The following is a 13,536-nucleotide window of genomic DNA, read 5'->3' as shown; positions in this document are numbered from 1 at the left end:
AATACCACAAAATAAGCAGTACACAATGCAAGATGAATAATCACGAAATTCAATGGGAGCAGAACAGTTTTCAGCACTTTGAGGCTATTCTTGGCACACAAAATAAGCAGTACACAATGCAAAATCAATAATCACGAAATTCGATGGGAGCGGCACAGCAACGCTTTTTCGGCACTATTGGAGGTCCCTTTTTAACCACTTCATGTGGCGCACATAGCTCAACGAAACGAGCACAATTCAATACAAAGAAGTTATCTAAAAATTCGATAGGGGCAGAACAGCATTAAAAGGTTCCACAAACTTTCAATGGCGCACAAAACGTGGACTCACAGAAGAGCACAAAATGATACACAATGAATGTTGCCGAAATTCAGATGGGACGGAACAAGATAATGACGTTGTTGATAGTTATAAATTATAACTTGGAATATAGAAGTGTTTTCTTTAATTTTGCACGAGAAAATAAAAACTGGAAACGAATATCGGTACAAAATAAAGTATAAAGAAAGTTTGTCAGGTAGGTAGGAGATGGCGCTAGGAACCAAAAGGATATTTAGGTATATTAATTTCTTATTCCATACAGCTTTGTACATACACTTTTAATCTTATTATATTAGGAATAATTCTTTCTTTGCACTTCTCATACATTATTACTTTTAAATGAAGATTCAACACTGCAATCCACCTAGAAAGAGACATTTAGTCATAAAGATCTTGCAGCAAATAGTTTTATTTGCTTTCCCTCTTATACTGTACTGAAGAACTCAAAATATCGGTTCATGTTGCTCTGTAAGTTTTGTATTTAATCTATCGAGTATTGTACTCAGTGCAATAAGTTTGAATGATTCCATGTAGGGCAAGCATTAATATTTTGGTTCTCCTACAAAAAAAAAAAAAAAAAAAAAAAGTATGTTAGAAGTAGTTTGTACTGCTACATTCATCAGAAGATAAACAATAACATAGATACGTTCTGACACTTAACAGTAGATATACAACAGTCAAAGCTCGTTACTCATGCTTTCGCGATTCGTGGTTTCAACATTTGCCAGGAAAATAATTGAGACCAATTTCTACTCTAGCGAATAAGAATTTCATTATTTATGGATTAAAACTATCTCAAAGTCATTCATTGGTGTCTTTAAATAGATACATTTTTAAAGTTACTTCCAATCTACAAGGTGACAAGTTAGAAGAAATCTACCTTTACGCCCGGACCCTTAAAGGAACGGTACTATCCCCGCTAATAGCATGGTGGAGAACCTAAAATGCATTAGATATAATTTCTACTATTGGCAACAGCGAAAACAGTACTACTAATTTACACAATATTGTATATGAAAAGAAACATGTAGTTTCAATGTTCCTGATCATGCTCTTAGGATATGTGGTAAATGAAATGGAATAAAAAAAAGTAACTAGTGGAATGAAAAGTGCGATTAGAGGGAAGACAAAACTCTGAGAAAATCCAAACATGCAATGTTGTTCACTAGGAGCGTGAACAGAATATCGGCAAGGGGGGGGGGGGAAGGGTTCAAACTTCCAATTTCATATTATTTCAAGTTCTTTGTAGATCGTAATAAGACAAACTATTATTTGTATTTTTAAGTATTTTTTTCAAGGAGGGTTTGCGTACACCACCGCTGATTGCCACAAAATGCATATTGCACGATGCAAGATTGAAGCAAAAATGTTAAAAACTCATTTTAAAAAAATGCTTTTACGCTCCATATGCACGTAGTTCAGAAAAGGCTAAGAATACCGAGACCCTCTTCGACCATTTGAGCCTCTCTTTAAACTTTCTGTTGTTTGTTGGCATGCATGCATAAATGTAAGGTCCTCAAAAGTTCTCTGGCCACCCTGTCTTACAAGGGAACATCTTATATTGATAGTAGCTTTGTCCAACCAAAGAATGTGCAATCGATAGAGGAGTGAAGAAAAGTGAGAAATCCAATGTTTTACGGGCCGACACCCAAAAACACAGGAGATACAGAGGAAAGAAGGATCTAGAATCATATGAAGATAGCAATGCAAAAGATACACTGACACAGAAAGAACTTCAAAATGATTAAAGTAATCAAAATGACATTTACACAACAGTATAGTAAGCAAACATTGTACCCACAAACATGCTCAATAACATCATATGTAATGCAGTGTTGCCAACTGAGTACAAAATGCAACAAGAAGTTTTGTTAGGGGCTAGAACCATGCCTGTGAAGTCATGACACACAGTGTTGCCAACGTTTGAAAATAGGCTATTTGAATCTCGGATGTAGAAGAGAACATAAAGTACACGATTCAAACTAGTTAAAACCAAAATATGGGACCATAAACAATAATATAATTACTGAAGCACGAAAATAAGGGACGAAGCACAGTGTCTAAGCACGTTTGCCCAAGTGGAAAATCAGAATAGTATCAAACACAACACAGAAAACTGAAATGATGCATGCTCTTGGATTGAGAATTGATTAGCAGGTTTACTTTTCTGATGCACGTAATTTTGTATCACCTCAAACATTATTGGTAGTCAATTTTTCAGAGTTGCTGTTGATAAAGCGCTCCGCAGTGTGTTGATACTATATGTACTCTTCCACATGCGAGATTCATGTAGGAATTCATATATGCCTATATTCAAATGTTAGCAATATTGTACATTATGACTTCACAGGAATGATTCTACTCATAATTAGATTTTCTACATGTTATAATTTGTGTTCCGTGCCATTTAACAAAACTCATTTGTGCTTAGTTGGCAACACTGCATTACATATGATGTTATTGAGCATGTCTGTGGGTACAATGTTTGCTTACTATACTGTTGTGTAAATGCCATTTTGATTACTTTAATCATTTTGAAGTTCTTTCTGTGTCAGTGTATATTTTGCATTGCTACCTTCACATGATTCTAGATCATTCTTTCCTCTGTACCTCCTGTGTTTTTGGGTGTCGGCCCGTAAAACTTAGGATTTCTCACTTTTTTCACTCCTCTCTCGATTGCACATTGTTTGATTGGGCAATTTTACTATCAATATAAGATGTTCCCTAGTTCTTATTCTGGCTACAGTTGGGTGCACTCTACACACTTCACGAGCATGTCACCTAGTAGGAATATTTACTCCTGTTCTTAGAAGCCATCATGTATTCATTTAAGAAAAAAACTCTAATTAATTCAAAACCGCGAAGTGCAGACTATAACCTAGCATTCAGTGGAAGAATTGATAGATTTTATTCTGTAGATTTTCCTTTCTTACACAGGGACATCTCTTGTTCTGCATAGTATTAGTATGCAGAACAAATTTAAGAAAACAGGCAGGTGGTGGTCAGAATAAATGAATATAAAATGAACACTTTTAGTTTATCGTTTCACCATTATGCCCTTTAATCTAAGAGAGACGTATGATTAAGACAATCTAATAATGATGGAAGGGTTGATTTTGTGTTTAACATCCCTTTCAGGAGCAAGGCCATACGAGACTTGACCTACTGATTAACGTGGATTTCGAACCACATGAGCTGCTGCCAGGAATCGAACCCGGGCCTCCCCGCAAATGACGATGGAAGTATTGGTGGAATGAGAATGTGGAATAAAATGGAAGTACTCGAGGAAACTACGATATTGTCCACCAGAAACTTACTTGACTAGGAATAGAACGAGAGACTCCATGCATCAGAGGTAAGCGCTCTATTACTAAGCCACTGTGTCCCCAGTGGTCAGAATAAAAATACTGTGAGAGACCAATAGACAGTGGCGTATTTAAGGGGGGCTTAAGGCCCCCGAAATTTTATTTACTATATTAAAGTAAATGAATAATCTTGCAGAATTTTCACATTTTCAGAACTAAAGTTAGCAAAGCCCACCCCGAAACAAAATTGTAAATACGCTACTGCCAATAGACAATATTTTTACTATGAGAAAAGCCTTGTGTTCCTCTTATTCCTAATATTTTTAAGTTATTGAACTATAGTATTTATACTTCTGTAACAATTACATGATTAACAATGAATAATAGTAATAATAATAATAATAATAATAATAATAATAATAATAATAATAATAATAATTATTATTATTATTATTATTATTATTATTATTATTATTATTATTATTATTATTATTATTATTATTATTATTATTATTATTGTAAACGACGTGACTCGCAATTTCAAGTCCAATGTTTTCTTTCTTTTGTAGATTTAGTCCTCAGCTGCTGAACTTTGAGCTTATAGTATAAAAGAGGTTTTGCATTCTTCCCACAACTTTGGAATTATTCTGTAACCATTAAGATTATTTAAAATTACAAATTTTATTAGTAGCCATTATTTGTTTATTATTTCGTGACTCCGTTTGCAGATCACAGACTTTTCAGTGCGGCAACCACTTAACAGATTTAATGAGTATAATATGTAATTAGCAGTCAGCAGTGATGATTTGAAAAGGTAGCACAGGATAATTTCTCTCCCGGAGCTAGAAATTTAACCCGGGGCCATATCTCCAATCGTGCTCAATATGGATTACCAGTGTTCGTGTGATAATTTTCGCCCCCGTGTGTTGAAATTTCCTCTGAGAAAACTTCTGAAATCATCACTGGTAGTTAGAAACCTATAACTCAAGAACTAACTAGGTGGAGTAGCGACTGGGGTTTGCTTTAAAACGATATATATATATATATATATATATATATATATATATATATATATGGACGTATGTGTGTGTGTCTCTTTTTTACTAATAAGCAAAAACTTCCACGTATACTTTAAATTCTATGTTACTAGTATATGTTATAGGGTAAGTATTTTTGTTGTTATTTACAATGTTATTTTTACTTTTGAAAATATTTAACTTTACACATAACATTTAAAATATATAATCATCTAACTACTGAACAAACCGAAAAGTTTCTAGATGAAAACTTAGAGTGTAAATAAGCTCAATACTTATCGAAAAAAAAAAACCCTCCAAACTTCTGTGAAAAGCAGAACACCCCCTAGGTTATTAACTGTGCATTGTTTAGGATTTAGGATTTAGATTTCTGGGCTTTCAGCATCTAAGGCCATTTAGCCCTTCACGATTTGAGGGATGACGTCCCTCGGCGAGCACACAATCCGGGGAAAGGGAAGGAAGAAAGGATGGGGGAAGGAAGGAAGCGGCCTGGGACCTATAAATTAGGAACCACCCCGGCATTTGCCTGGTGTGGATGAGGAAAACCCAGGAAAACCTCATTCAGGGTGGCTGGCCTGAAAAAGCGTTTTTACACTTTTTCGACCGAGTGCCCCCACCGGGAATCGAACCCGGGACCGCTCGCACCGAAGGCGAGAGCGTTAGCGACTACGCTACGCGGGGCCACCTAACTATGCATTGTGTTGGGAACTTGAAGGGTAAAAGGGAAGGGGCGGTAACTCCTACTGATTCCCGTGCCTTGCAGTTGAAAGTAGTTTACTGACTTGTCAACCAGATAATACAATTTCATTCGTTGTTTCGCTAATATACAGGGTGTCCAATATACAATTCAACCCGGAGTTTGGGATAGTAGAACTTGTGAACCTGAAGCGATACACAAATAATGATTATTCCAAAATAAAGCTTTGTTCATGCATATAATTTTAAACTTGAAAGTAACGATTGAAGTACACTAAGAACCACACAATATTGCCAGATGTAGCCGAAGTTGTAATTTTTTTTTTTTTTTTTTTTTTTTTTTGCAAAACATGTAAATTTACACTTAACTCATACGTATGGATGTTCTGTCGTTAATTTTCAGTTTGTTTAGTTGGAGTAGCTTGGAAATTAATTTTTCATTCCCACCGATAACTAATCGGGTGAGTCCTCTGTAAGGAGGAACTAGGGAAATCGTAGTTTTCATAAATTAACAATCTGAGTTGGCAACATTGCTGATTTTTCAGTGAATCAAAAAGAGTGTTAAGTATCTGTCTACATTATGGAACTCCTATAAACAATGAAAAAGAAACTTGGAAATTATCATGATAAAACCTTTACTTTCATGCAACCGGCAACACTGCTATTACGACACAATGAGTTATCAGCTCTACAGCAGATGCTGGAAGTATCCCTGATTTGATTCAAACACTGGTTCGTACGTTTCACCATGTTTTCAGCAACTTTACGAAGAGTAGAAATGTTAATATTCTCAATGGCACTGCGAATGTTCGTTTCCAGGTTTTGTATAGTTCGAGAATGGTTCTTGTATACCTTTTGCTTTAAGTAGCCCCATAGAAGTGAATAGCAGTGTTGCCGCGTGCATGTAAGTAAAAGTTTTATCATGGTAATTTCAAAGTTTCTTTTTCATTTTTTCAGGAATTGCATACCGTATACAGATCCTTAACACATCTTTTGATGCACTGAAATATCAGTAATGTTGCCAATTCAGAGTATTAATTTATGAAAACTACGATTTCCTTAGTTCCTCCTTACAAAGGCCTCACCCGATTAGTTATCGGTGGAAATAATAATTCTTTTTTCTGCTCCATAGTGTACAAGCTACTCCAACTAAACAAACTGAAAATTAACGACAAAACATCCATACGTATTAGTTATGTTAATTTACATGTTTTGCAAAAAAATTGATTTACACCTTCGGCTACATCTGGCAACACTGTGTGGTTTCTAGTGTACTTCAATCGTTACATCTTAGTTTAAAACTATATGCATGAACAAAGCTTTATTTTGGTATAACCATTATTTGTGTACCGCTTCAGGTTCAAAAGTTCATCTATTCCAAACTCCGGGTTGCTTTGTATATTGGACACCCTGTAGTGTTAGATGCATTATATCCACGATTTAGTATGCTTTAACAGAATAAAATTGATTGATTTTCCTATACCTTACATACTAGATACACGAATGATGTATCCCTGGTTCCAGTGGCGGCGATTGGGCTTTAAAAGTGGGGGGGGGCAAGACCTGGTCCGAATATTTGTATATCAATGTTAGTTCCTTTGTTGTTTCTAACACTTTTACGAAATGTTGCATAACTAATAGGATACTATTTTTTCTGTTAAGATACCGTATATCGTATTTCATATTTTATTAACTAAACTGACGAGAGCAACGCAAGTAGGTACTAGCTTTTTGTACTCTTAAACAACGAAAGTGTAAGAAGAGATTTGATTCCTTGCTTATGAACATCCTAAAATTCAGTCTGGAAAGTTGTATGATCAGATTATTTAATAACAAATGCAAAATGAACAACTTAATTTTTAATTCCACATAGGTTATTACTCTTAGAAAATGAAAGACAGTAAATACTACAAGCATATACTAACTAACTAACTAACTAACTCTATGGCCTATGGAACCCGGACGTTCAATGCCGCGTTCACAAAAGCTCTCAACTGACTTCTATCCTTAGCTAACTGCATCCAGTTTCTACTTTGTATTCCAATCACAAGCATATACTACAACATTTAAAGAAATATTTGCCTCTGCATCTTCCAGAAACATATTCGTTGTCATTAGGTGCAGTTTTCACCTTATTGCAATACATCAAAACATTATACGAGGGTAATTTAACTCAAACTGGCAACACTGCTATGATTGGAGTGTCATGTGGGCAGGAGACAAATGACGAACATAGTGTGTTCCGTGTATGCGTACGAGTCAGTTCAATGCTGTTACGGTCCCATATTACGATGTGCGTGGCTAGTAGACATTGTTAATGTGATTGTTGTGTGAAATACCGCCGTAACGCAATGTTCACGCTTCCAGAACAGTGTGTGTTTATGAAATTCCAGATGGCACGAGGGCGAAATTCTAGGACGATTCACAGAGCATTAGTACAGGCCTGTAGTGAAGATGCTCTACCATATCGGACAGTGGCCAGATGGGTTGCAGCATTTCAGGCGGGACGCAGTCAACAGACAAAATGCACGGTGGAGGGCATATGGGAACGGCTACGGACGAAATTCATCTTGTAAGACTACGGAGATTGCTTGACGGTGATCGGCGCTGGACTTGTAGTGAATTGGTGCAGGAGCTGAACATTTCTTCCGGATTAGTGTTCCGCATGCTAACACAAGATATTGGCATGCGGAAAATTCCAGTTAGATGGGCACCCCATGCTCTGAGCGATTTTCAAATGTGGCATAGTTGAGAATGTGTGCGTCTACACTTTCAACGTTACAATGAGGAAGGTGATGACTTCTTGCATCTCACTATTGCAAGAACGAAACGTTGGGAAGATCCTACGAGTCTGAATTGAAACGTCAGTCGAGTGAATGACTTCACCCAGAATCTCCAAGACCGAATAACTTAGGTAAGAACCAGCAAACTTAAAGGTGATGATGATAATGTCATACGACCACGAAGGCCTTATTCTGCCACATCAAGTTCCACCGGGCGTTACCGTCAATGCTGCATACTATGCTTCATACCTCAGTCCCCATTTTCGACCAGCATTGCGGCGCAAATGTCCACATCTACTGGAGTCTGGACCAATTCTCCTACACTACAATGTGAGATGCCATACAGCCAATCCAGTACAGACTCTGTTACGACGATGGGGTTAGGAGGTACTGGAGCACCCGACGTACTCCCCGGATATGAGTCCCTGAGATTTCCCAAAAATGAAAGAATCTCTCAGGAGCAAACGTTTCAGAGACATTGCCAGCATTGTTCGTACCTTATGGTGCACTGTCAACACCCTCTACAAAGTGGGGCTTTGACAGGTATTCAACGGTTACCAGACATCTGGTGAAGGGTTCAACAGGCTGGTGGAGATTACATCGAAGGACTGTAAGCTTCTTGAGGTGAGTGATTCACCGCATTCCATTTCACAACTATGTTGCCACTTCGAGTTAAATGACCCTCGTACTCCACACTCCAGTTATACAAAAAATCCTAAAACATAGAATTATGTTTAATTCACTAAATTTAATTGTATATGCACTCGTACACCCCTAAACACAGCACTTAACTCGTATATTACACTGCAAAAGGTAGAAGTTGTTTCTTATTACTCTCTTTTTCATCAATAATCCTTAGTATTAGGAACAAAAGAAAATATTTTAGAAATTGTCGATTTTTGTGCAATAAAAGCATAACTTGTGAATGACTTCTTTCTTTTTCGAAATATTCTCTCAATTAGTTTCAAAGTTTCTGACTAACATATCGAGCCCTTGTACGAAGTAGTGAAAAGTATGCTGCAATTGTTGTGCTCCACGGGAAGACAATCAATACCGGTACTTATTCATGCAAAGACAAGTATTATATGGCACCATTTTTTCTATGAACCAGTAATAGGGCTGCATACAAAAACTTTACATTTCCAAAGAAACTATATACATTAATGGGCTACTTCAAAAAAGTGGGGGGGGGGCAACTGCCCCCCTTTGCCCCCCCTAATCGCCGCCCATGCCTGGTTCGATCCCAGCTCGTGCCGTGTGGACTTTGTGGTGGACAAACACCGTGCTCGTGGGTTTTCTCGGGGTTCTATCGTTTCCCCCCACTTTCTTTATTCCACCATTTCATTCATTTCTCATCACCACTATTTCCTTTAAAGCCTAACTGGCATAATCGTGGGACGTAAAAGTTAAAAATTTTATTTCATTTTTACGAATGATGTATAATATACGCGAAAATCATTCAATTTTGTTTAAATAGTAACACTACTAGACCTATATTCGTTGGTTGTTAAACAATAGAATTACTTAGCTTTAGAAAAAAAGTATTATTTAAAGAAAGCTTTAACCACCTACCACTCATTAAAAATGTTGGGATCTTTATTTCAAACAAAAATACAATAATTACACTATAGATGGTTCTGAGAATACAACCTCTTAAACAGAAATCGTGCAGGTTTTATTTGAAGAAGATTGGTTGTGACTTTTGGGATTTATCGAAAAAAAGTAACCTCTTACTTGGTTAAATAGGTGCAAACCCATTCTCTTGTTTCCGCTTGGAACCCATCTGGTTGCACTAAAAGTAACGGGTTGGAGGTCACACTTAACATGTTTTAAGTACAAGAAACGACTTAGAAGATAAGGTTTCAATTTTCGTTAATAACTTTGTTATTTTCTGGCTCGTACAGAGACACACGTGAAACTACATGTGAAACCCTGTAGCTCGAAGTTTAACTTAATTTAGATCGTTAATCACTATTTTCTACTGATTATTTCTAATTTTTCAACTTTCTATTTGTTACTGTTATAACCAGTAATTAGTTTCCCGATTGAGGGGGGGGGGAATTGATCATTTGTAGATTTTAACAAATGGTTATTATAAATACGCATTGCACTCTACTTAACCTTCAACAGGTTTGTTCCATTACTTTCCGGTAATTCTTGTTCTCAAAAGCAATTAATATAATGTTTGCAAACATTTGAATAAATTCAGATCCCATATTTGATAGTTAATAACTCGGGAACCAAAGACTAACAGAGAAGAATGTTTCACATATTTACTAAGCGAGTCAACGTCTACTTACGTGTTAAGTTTGATCCAGATTAAATGTGTTCTCCAGATTGAATGTGTTCTCTAGATTGAATGTGTTCTCCAGATTGAATGTGTTCTCTAGATTGAATGTGTTCTACAGATTGAATGGGTTCTCTAGATTGAATGTGTTCTGTATATTGGGATGATTTAAGCAGTATTTGAGCATTAAAAAAAATCAAAAAAGACTCTGAAGTACAGTACAGTACATTCGTCATAGAGAGTATAGTAAATGACAAAAGAAAAAAAAAAACAACTTTGATTTAGGTTGAAAAAACAGTATGTTCCTTAACAATCTTCACACCTAATCCCAATTGTAAAATAGTTAGCAAACTGTGCTCTTTTCACACGGGAAGAATACGGTTTTTGCAAAATACTGTATTTGAAAGATACATATAAACTTTAGGTAGTTTTTGTAATAGTTGTTGATGCAAGCTCGATTTTTCAGGAGTTATGTAAATATTGACCCCAGTTTCCTCTCTTAGGGATGACATTCCGTAAAACATTTTATCGTCAGCTTTGGGTACATGGTTAGACTATGCAAAACTTTAAAGTTCTATCTGAAGATCAGCAACCTAAATTTCTAAACCCTCTTTTATTCATCTAGAGGTTACATCTAGCATGATTCCTACTTCTCTGCAACCAAAGTTACAAGAATATTATGTCTACAAAATTTCAATTTTCTGCTCCTAATCTGAGGTCTTGAGAGGCTTGAGAAAAAATATTCCAAGCCTTCTTTTTCCCCTTCTAAGGAGGGCCGCGGTAGTTTAGTGGTAGAGCGTTCACCTCTGGTGCATGGGGTCGATGATTCGATCTCAGCTCGCGCCAAGTGAACTTTGTGGGGGACAAACACCGTGTGTGTGTGTTTCTCGGGGTTCTCCCGTTTCCTCCCACTTTCTTCATTCCACTATTTCATTCATTTCCCATCACCACCGTCTCCTTTATCCTATCCGGCATAATCGTTGGACGTAAAATTTCTACTTAGCATACAGATTCTGTTTTAGCTGCAATCTGGAGTACAAAGAGATTAGTTCTGGAAGAATTCAAGGGCTTAGTTTCGGAGACGTAGTGATGAGTAAATTAGTGAATGAGTCAATAGATTTACTTTTTTAGATCTGAAAGTTGAATCAAGATCTTTCTTTCTTCTTTTAATTTTGTTATTATTAGCTAAGAGCATTGTATACCTCATAATCGTGTTTAAAGCAGGAAGTATTAAACATTTCTTTAAAGGTTTTTTGAGGGGATTCAAAATATCCAAGCGTTGAGTTGAGTTTAACGTTCTGTTCAGCAGCGAGGCTATATGAGACGTGGACCTACTGATTAACATGGAATCCGCACCACATGAGCTGCCGCCGGGAATCGAAACAGGGTCTCCCCCGCCAAAGGCGCGTACGCTAACCCTTAGCCACGGAGGAGCTCCGTCAAAATATCCGAGAATTTTACACTATTTCGGCAGTAGTTGAAAAAGCTTTTTCCATTACAGCTAACATTCACAGCATTTACAGCATTTGCATTACGTCAATGCAGCTTGTTAAGTACACGTATTCACAAAACAGACAGTACCTGCTAGCGTGATATATTGGCTGCAAATTGAAATAAGGTGCTTTCGCTAGTCCATAAATATTCTACGTTCCTATGGGGCCACCTTTGCACCTCTTTGTCCTTTTCTGTTTCCATTTTTTATGTCTGGAATCTACAGGTCTAAAAAAGAAATGGGTCTTTGACTGGACCCTGATCTGACAATTCGTTCATCAGTTATGTTGATTTCACTATTGTGTCGACAAAGTTTCAGCGCATTATAGCTTGGAATTGATGCATTTTTGGGCAGTAGTTAATGTTCCTAGTTTGAGGGAGATTTTCCTAATCTAGGAAAATGTCATAGGTAAATTTAGCCCAACGGGAAAAAGGGAATTTTTTGATAAAACGTGAAAAATCAAGGGAAATTCTCTCGCTGACAGATTGACCAATATAAATGCTTATATTTTTTCTTTCTTTTTCAGAAATAAAGCAAAATAATAGCAATGGTTTGTGTATGTGTCTGTTCGAAGTACCGTGATTTGCGCCAATTGTTGGCTGTGTGTATTTTTTGTTTAAAGAAAGAAATACAAGCTGAAAGAAAATGAATAATACAAATATGGTTGGCACTTCTTTTAATATTGTTAAATTAATCTTATCACCTAACTTCTGACGTAGAAATTGGACTCTCAACTAACTAGGGAAAATTTTATAAGAAAAGGGAAAATCTTGGGTCAGTCTAGGGAAATTTTCTTAAGAAAACCTACGAACTCTGTCAGTACTTTCTCCTCTCACGCTGGTTTTTCTGTCATTGTTCATCGTCTCTGAAACTGGTGCACATGCAAATGTTACCTTTAACATTCTCTCTCAGTCTTACAATTTACGGTATTCTTTTCTGGCCATGGTGTTTTACAAGTTTCTATTTGAAACAATTAAATTTATTACAATGTATGCTTCATCGTCGTACTTCGTAATAAAACACGCGAAATATCATTTCTCTTTGTGGTTACCCTTACCTCTACTTTCCATTCATTGTTACATTAATGGAATCTACAGATCAACAATTAAACATTTTCTTTGACCGCCCCACGATCTGTCTATTAACTTTCCAGTTATGGGCATTTTTGTATCATCCTGACTAATTTGTATCATCTCGGCTATAGCTCGGAACCTATGCATTTCCGAAGAGCGGTTGCATATCTCAAAATGCTTGTATGTCTATCATTCCTCCATGGTTTACCCAAAATCACAAAAACCCGGTATATACTGATTATCCTCTTGCTGCTAATTAGGCCCATATCGTATCGGTGTGCATAAACGCAACGAAAAATCTGCTCTTTAGTTTGCAATAAGCATAGCAGTTATCATTGATTTTTCTAAGTTCAGGTTGCGTTAGGCTCCGCATTTTTTTCGAAGGCTGTTACAGAAGAAGGACCATTATCTAACTGTTTATAACTACATGAACTATTGCATGAACTTGACTAGAACTTAGATAACTTATTCCGATGTTAGTTTTGTGTGATTAGAAGAAACAAATTTTCAATAAAACCCTTTTTTAAAATTGTAAAATCGTT

General features: G+C 36.5%; 1 non-coding gene across 1 annotated transcript; it reads right to left on the bottom strand.

Moving 5' to 3' along the window:
- Nucleotides 1-5,271: 5,271 nt before the first annotated feature.
- Nucleotides 5,272-5,345, bottom strand: TRNAR-UCG (transfer RNA arginine (anticodon UCG)). Its single transcript has one exon. It is a non-coding gene; the product is annotated as a tRNA-Arg (tRNA).
- Nucleotides 5,346-13,536: the final 8,191 nt, after the last annotated feature.

Source organism: Thermobia domestica, chromosome 1, assembly GCF_964235325.1.
Source record: "Thermobia domestica chromosome 1, izTheDome1.hap1.1, whole genome shotgun sequence".
NCBI lineage: Eukaryota > Metazoa > Arthropoda > Insecta > Zygentoma > Lepismatidae > Thermobia > Thermobia domestica.
Note: the sequence above shows the minus strand (reverse complement) of the source record. Positions and strands in the feature narration are given on the sequence as shown.